A 6,836-nucleotide genomic window follows, 5' to 3' on the forward strand; every position below is an offset into this window, starting at 1 on the left:
GTTGTGTGTGTGTGTGGGTGTGTGTGTGTGTGTTTATCCACTCTACTCATATATATATGGATATCTCATATATCTAGTATCTATCTATATAATATATATATATATATATGTATGTAATGTCTGTATATCACAGATAAAAATATGTATATGTATAATATACTCCCGACAAATGTGTGTGTGTGTGATTGTGTGTGTGTGCGATTGTGTGTGTGTGTACATACATATATGTATATTATGTGTGTGTGTGCAAGTAGATCATAGGTATATAGATATAAGGCATGTGTGTTGTGTATATATATATATATATATATATATATATATTATTATATATATCTATATATATATATATATATATATATGCATATATATACATATATGTATATATATGTATTTATATATGTGTGTGAGTGGTAAGCCGCGGTGACCGAGTGGTTAGAGCCCCAACCAACGTTGTTCCCTTGGGCAAGGAACTTCACCTCTCATTGCTGCCTAGCACTGGGTGGGCCAAGCCAGCCCAAGTCAGTGACAGGCCCAGAACTGGGTAAATAGAGATGGTGACTCAATAAAAACACCGGTCGGAAGGCAACGGCAAAACCACTGCTCTAAATTGCCAAGAAAATCATGGAAAATCCATGATCGCCAACGTGTGTGTATGTGTTTGTGTGTACAGATAGATATAGATAAATATAGATATAAGTATGTACATAAATAATACATACATATATATATATATATATATATATATATATATATATATATATATATATATATATATATATATATTATAAAGGCCGCGGTGGCCGAATGTTAGAGCGTCCAACTCAACACTGTCCACGACGGCAATCTGGTTCGAGGGTTCGAGTCCCGGCGGCGCCGTTGTTTCCCCTTGGACAGAACTTAGCCTCGATTGCCTACCTAGCCACACAGCAGGCCCAAGTCAGTGCTAGTCTCAAGCCCGGATAAAATAGAGGGAATGATTACCTAAAAGAGGTAACACCGGCACTCTCTCCGTGGAAAGGAACTGGGACCCTACAACGTACTCACTCCACGAGCACACAACCTGAAAACTACAATTAAGTATCATGCTGTGACCACGGCGGCTCAAACTGAACCTACTGTTAAGAATATACTATATATATTATTATATATATATATTATATTATATATTATATATATAATATATATATATATATTGTTATATTATATATATATATACCTATAGTCTATGATAATATCTTATATAATATATATATATATATATATATATATATATACTATAATTTATATATACATACATACCCAGACAATTATATATCAATAATATATATGTATGGTATATTATCTATATATATATATTATATATATTATATATTATATATATATCTATATTATATATATATATTCATTAATGAATATGTAAAACCTCTTCTGTGTAGATACTATGGTAAAAAAGCCACAAAGCAAAAATTTGATTTATTCTTATTGAAATTACCGTTTCGATATCCATCTGCATTCCATCTTCAGGTTAGAAGGCCTTAAGATTGAATCTAGGTGGATTTCGAAAGTAGTCTCATTTTCAATAAATCTTATTTTTGCATTGTAGGGTTTTCTCAATGCATATAATAGTAGTATATATATATATATATATGTATTATATATAGAATATATATTATATATATATTATATATATATATATGTTTATATTATAATATAATATATATATATATATAGATATATATATATATATAATATATCTATATAGAGACCATTATACATATATTGCACATTTATACATATCCGCAAAAAATATATATACATACATACATACATATATATAGATATATATATATATATATTCATAAGTATATATATCTATATATATCTATATATATACTATATGTATATAGGTTTATATATATTATTTAAATATACATACATATATACATATATGTATGTATATGTATATATATAACATATATATAGATACTCACTTTTTCTCCCTCTCTCTCTCTCTTTGTTTTTTTCTATAAATTTATATACATACACACTTTATCTCCCTTCCTCATTCTCTCTCTCACAGACACACTCTCTGTCTATCTGTCTGTCTATCTATCTATCTATCTATCCCCATCTATCTAAGCATTATTCGTATCTACAAATAGACTGATTGACTTACAGACAGACAGACAGACAGACAGACAGACATAAAGATACACTGATATAGTAGTAAACTGATAAGCAGATAGATGTAGATAGGTAAATAGAAATATGGATACTTAGATATACCTTGCACTGGGAGATATAGAACATACCTTTGGCAGAGCAATTTCTCGGCGTCTCTTCGGCCGCGGTATCCGAGAGCCGCCTCCTCCATCGTAAAGGGCCATTGTGCCGCTTCAGGCGATGAGATATGCCGTGGTTGACGTCACGCGGTGCAGGGATTTGGAAACCTTAAAAGTTACGGATATTTCGTAATTCAGGTATTTATGGTAGACTGTGTCAGCACATTCTGTACGTGAATTGCAGGCAAACACTATTCACCCGGCGGTACATAAATGACGAAGCGAAAGAATTGACCAGAATGGGAATTTTGTCTATTTAAACATACTGGAAATTCATGTGAGAAACCTTTATTTCCCTTTTCAAACGTCTTTAACGGTTATAGGATTTTTTTTTTTTTTGAGAGAGGGGGGCAAAGTATCGTTAAACCTAAACTCCTGCCAAGTACTTGCAGTCAGTCTACACTTAACACCTATCTATTGATACAAGAAACAGGATTCATAGTTTGTGGCGTGTGTTAAAGCAACTTGTGATATAATGTGCCTTAATGAAGCTTGAGCATTTTTTGTGTTCTGTTTTTCTCGTTATGTAATGTAGACCAAGAACAAGTGGAATGTTAGGCTGAATGAGTTTTTTTCGCACTGGTTATGTCCTTAAAGTTTAAGAAATATTCTAATTAATGCAACGCATTAAAGACTGAGATAAAGCTGCGCATACTTAATTCCCCTGAAAATGACATGAAGCATGAGATGATGTTTACTTGCCAAGAATATAGTGAGTTACGGGACAGATAAACCCCCAGTGCAAGACTGCCACTCCAAATACAGGAAAAAGCTAAATAAAATCAACTACGTGAATATCAAGTGCAGGATATTGTAAACAACTAGTGGATTCATCAGGAGGCAGGGAGAGGGAAAAAAGAAAGGACTCACTGATTAACATACTTATTCGAAAACGGGAACTAAATAACATACGTTAATGCAGAAGATAGCAGCATAATTTACTTGTCCTCAAGAGAAACAGTAACAATGAAAGGTGTGTATATTTCACTCTATGCATCTCTCACGTGCACGCACACTCGTATACACTCGATGTGTATGTTTTTTTCTTCTTTCTGTCATGTCTCTTTATTACTACCGAAGACAATACTTCTAGGATCCCATTGAAACATCTAAAGCAATGTCTTTCAAATGCTGCTTAATGAAAAATAGTTTCCAAGCGAGTTACTTTAGCATAGATTTTCGCATAAGAGATAAGGTCCATTATGGAATCTCTGTTAACATCTACAGTAATTGACTAGGAATTCTTATGTTTTGTCAAGGCATTTCAAATCGGTTCACAAAGATTGATATAGTAGGGGTTTAATATATAGGGTTATAATATATATATATATGCTAATATATATAGTCTGATATATTCTACCGGTACTATATATCCAGAGTATAGTACAGTATATTTAATTACATATAACTATAGATATATACTACTATAGTGTATATAATATATAGTATATATTTTATATAGTCATATATAGTATTATATATGTATATATATATATATATATTTTTTTGAACTAGTATTATAGATATATATAACGTAGTTTATATAGTAATATCCATAGTACATACAATACACACGAACCATTCTACACACACACACATCACACACACAAACACACACACACACACACCACATACCACATCACACACATCACCCACGCCACACCATACACACACACACACACCACCACACAAACACACACACAGACAATGCCCACACACACACACCAGGCATATATAGATGCATGTATATAATATATTATATATATATATATATATATTATATGAATATAGTATTATATCTATAGGTATATATATATATATATTAATGGCAGCTACAGGAAGTGAAAGGCGTAGCGAATGATGTAAATGCTTGGAACGTTTCGACAGAGGTGACTGTTAGAGATGTTGACGTTACCCTGCGGAATTATATGCATGTCTAGCGATGAGAATTCCAGAGCATATTTTTGGGGTTTATGGTTAGGCAGAAGATATTCAGTAGTATGCAATACTGCACAGACCTCAATTACCATGAATGGATGATAGATACTGCAATGAGACATAAGAAACGGCATGTGGAGAAATGGTGAAATTACGAAATCCCAGTTTAACACAGAACTAACAATGGGGGAATTGCATCCATCGGATAGCGAGGCCTGACTTTGACAGATAGTTGAATTAAAAAACATATCTAATGAGTCGGCGAACTGCATACGTTGTCTTCGCTGGAAAGTCAAAGGTCATCTTCAGGCAAGTTCAGTGTCAGGTAGACGAAAAATATCATTGAAATGCAGGAGAGCAAGATTCACAGAAGGAAAGGGTAAAAAATGCTTACGTGTCAAAAACAAAGGCAATCTTGGACTGACGTCCCAATGGTAGTATTCATTCGTTAAGGCTTATTACACAGGGACATTTTCTGCTACTGCACACACATCTCGTCGCGAATTGTTCGACTTTTCACTACGAGCGGAAAACAAACAATCTACTTGCTGACGGTTTCCCGTGTGCCGTTCACATAGTACTTTTTCACTTCTAACAGAGGAGAGAATGACTGCCCAGCATGAGATGAAGCTGGAGTTCGCTTTTTCGTTTACTGCCTCTTTTTTCTTTGTTAGTACGAGAATCGGAATTTTGAGGAGGCGCTGTTACAATGATGTTAATCTAATCCGAGCAAGAAGTGGTAAACAATGCAGACAAATTTGGTCTTTATATCTTCTTTCCTGTTACTGTAGTGTTTTAAAAAAATCGAATTATTTTCATCCTTATATGGTGTTTGTGGGTGTGTCGTGTGTGTGTGTGTGATTGTGTGTGTGGTTGGGTGTGTGTGGGTGTGGTGTGTGTGTGTGTGTTGTTGTGTGTGTGTGGTGGTGTGGCGTGCCGTGATGTGTTTGTGTGTGTGTGTGTGTGTGTGTGTGTTTGTGTGCATGCGTACACAAACACATATGTATATTTGTTTGTGTATGCATCGTATATATAATATGTATGTATATTGTATGTGTGGGTTGTGTGTGTGTGTGTATAGGTGGTACAATGCGTACAAAACACTTATGTATACTTTTTTCGGTGTATGTGTATGCATGTATAGTTATGTATGTATGTGTGTGTGTGTGTGGTGGTGTGTGTGCGTGTGGTGTGTGTGGTGCGTGTGTGTGTGTGTGTGTGTTTGTGTGTGTGTGTGTGTCGTGTGTGTGTGTGTGTGGTGGTGTGTGTGGTGTGTGTGTGTGGTGTGTGTGCTTACAAAGAACACATATGTATATTTTTTGTGTATGTGTATGTATGTATAGTGTTTATGTGTGTGTGTGTGTGGTGTGTGTGTGTGTGTGTGGTGCGTGTGTTGTGTGTTTGTGTTGTGGGTGTGCATACGTACAAAAGCAATGTATTCGTTGTGTGTATGTGGTATGTATGTAGAGATAGTGGTATGAATAATGTTGGTGTGTGGTGCGGTGCGTGTGTGTGTGTGTGTGTGTGTGGTGTGTGTGTGTGTGTGTGTGTGTGGTGTGTGTGTGTGTGTTGTGTGTGTGTGTGTATGTGTGTGTTTTTGAAAGGTTTTAATTTACAAATTTTTATTTTTTTGGGGTTTTTGTTTCCCCCAAACAAACCCCAAAAAAACCCTTAACCAAAAAACAATGCGGGGAAGCCAAAAGGGGGGGGGGTTTTGGGTTGGGGAAAGTTTGTTTTCAAATTTCCCAAATTAAAAAATTCCCAAAAATTTGGGAAAAAAAAGGGAATTAAATTTCCCAAAAAAAAATTGAAACCAAAAAAATTTTAAAACCCCAATTTTAAAACCCCTAATAAAAGAATTTTTTAAAAATTAAAAAATTTTTTTGGGGAAAAAAAGGGAAAAAAATGGGCCCCCTTTTCCCCCGGGCCCCCCCTTTTGCAAATTTGGGGAATTTAAAGGAAACCCCGGGAAAAGGGGGTTAAAAGTCCTTAAAAAACCCCTTTTGGAAAGGCTACCGGGGCCCCTTTCTTTTTTTTTTCCCCCTTTAAAAAAAAAAAAAAAGGGAAAAGGGGAAAAAAAAAAAGGGGGTTAGGGGGGTTTCAATGGGGCCCTTTTCCCCCGACCCCCCCCTTTAAAAAAAAGGGGGTGAACCTAAGTTGATTTGGGCCCTTTTCCCTTCCCCCTTTTTTTTTTATTTTTTTTTTGACTGCCGGGGGAAATTTCCCCGAAGGGGGGGAACCCAAATTTTTGGGGAAAAACGGTTAAAAAATTTTCCCAAAACCACCCGGGGACGGGAAACCAAATCCCCTTTAAAACCCCCTTTTATTTTTGGCCTTTTAAAAAAAAAAAACCCCCGGCCCTTTGGGGGGGGAAAAAACCCCTTGGGAAACCCCTTTCAAATTCCCGGAGGCCCCCGTGGGGGGGGGTTCCCCTTCAAAAAAAGAGGGAAAACCCCGGGGGGACCAAGGAGAAATGGTTTCCCCGGGGCATCCTTAAAAGGGGAAATTTACTTTTCCGGGCCCCCTTGCCCCGGGCCTTTTTGGGGGGTGGGCCCG

This window comes from Penaeus monodon, chromosome 2 (assembly GCF_015228065.2).
Source record: "Penaeus monodon isolate SGIC_2016 chromosome 2, NSTDA_Pmon_1, whole genome shotgun sequence".
Taxonomy (NCBI): Eukaryota; Metazoa; Arthropoda; class Malacostraca; order Decapoda; family Penaeidae; genus Penaeus; species Penaeus monodon.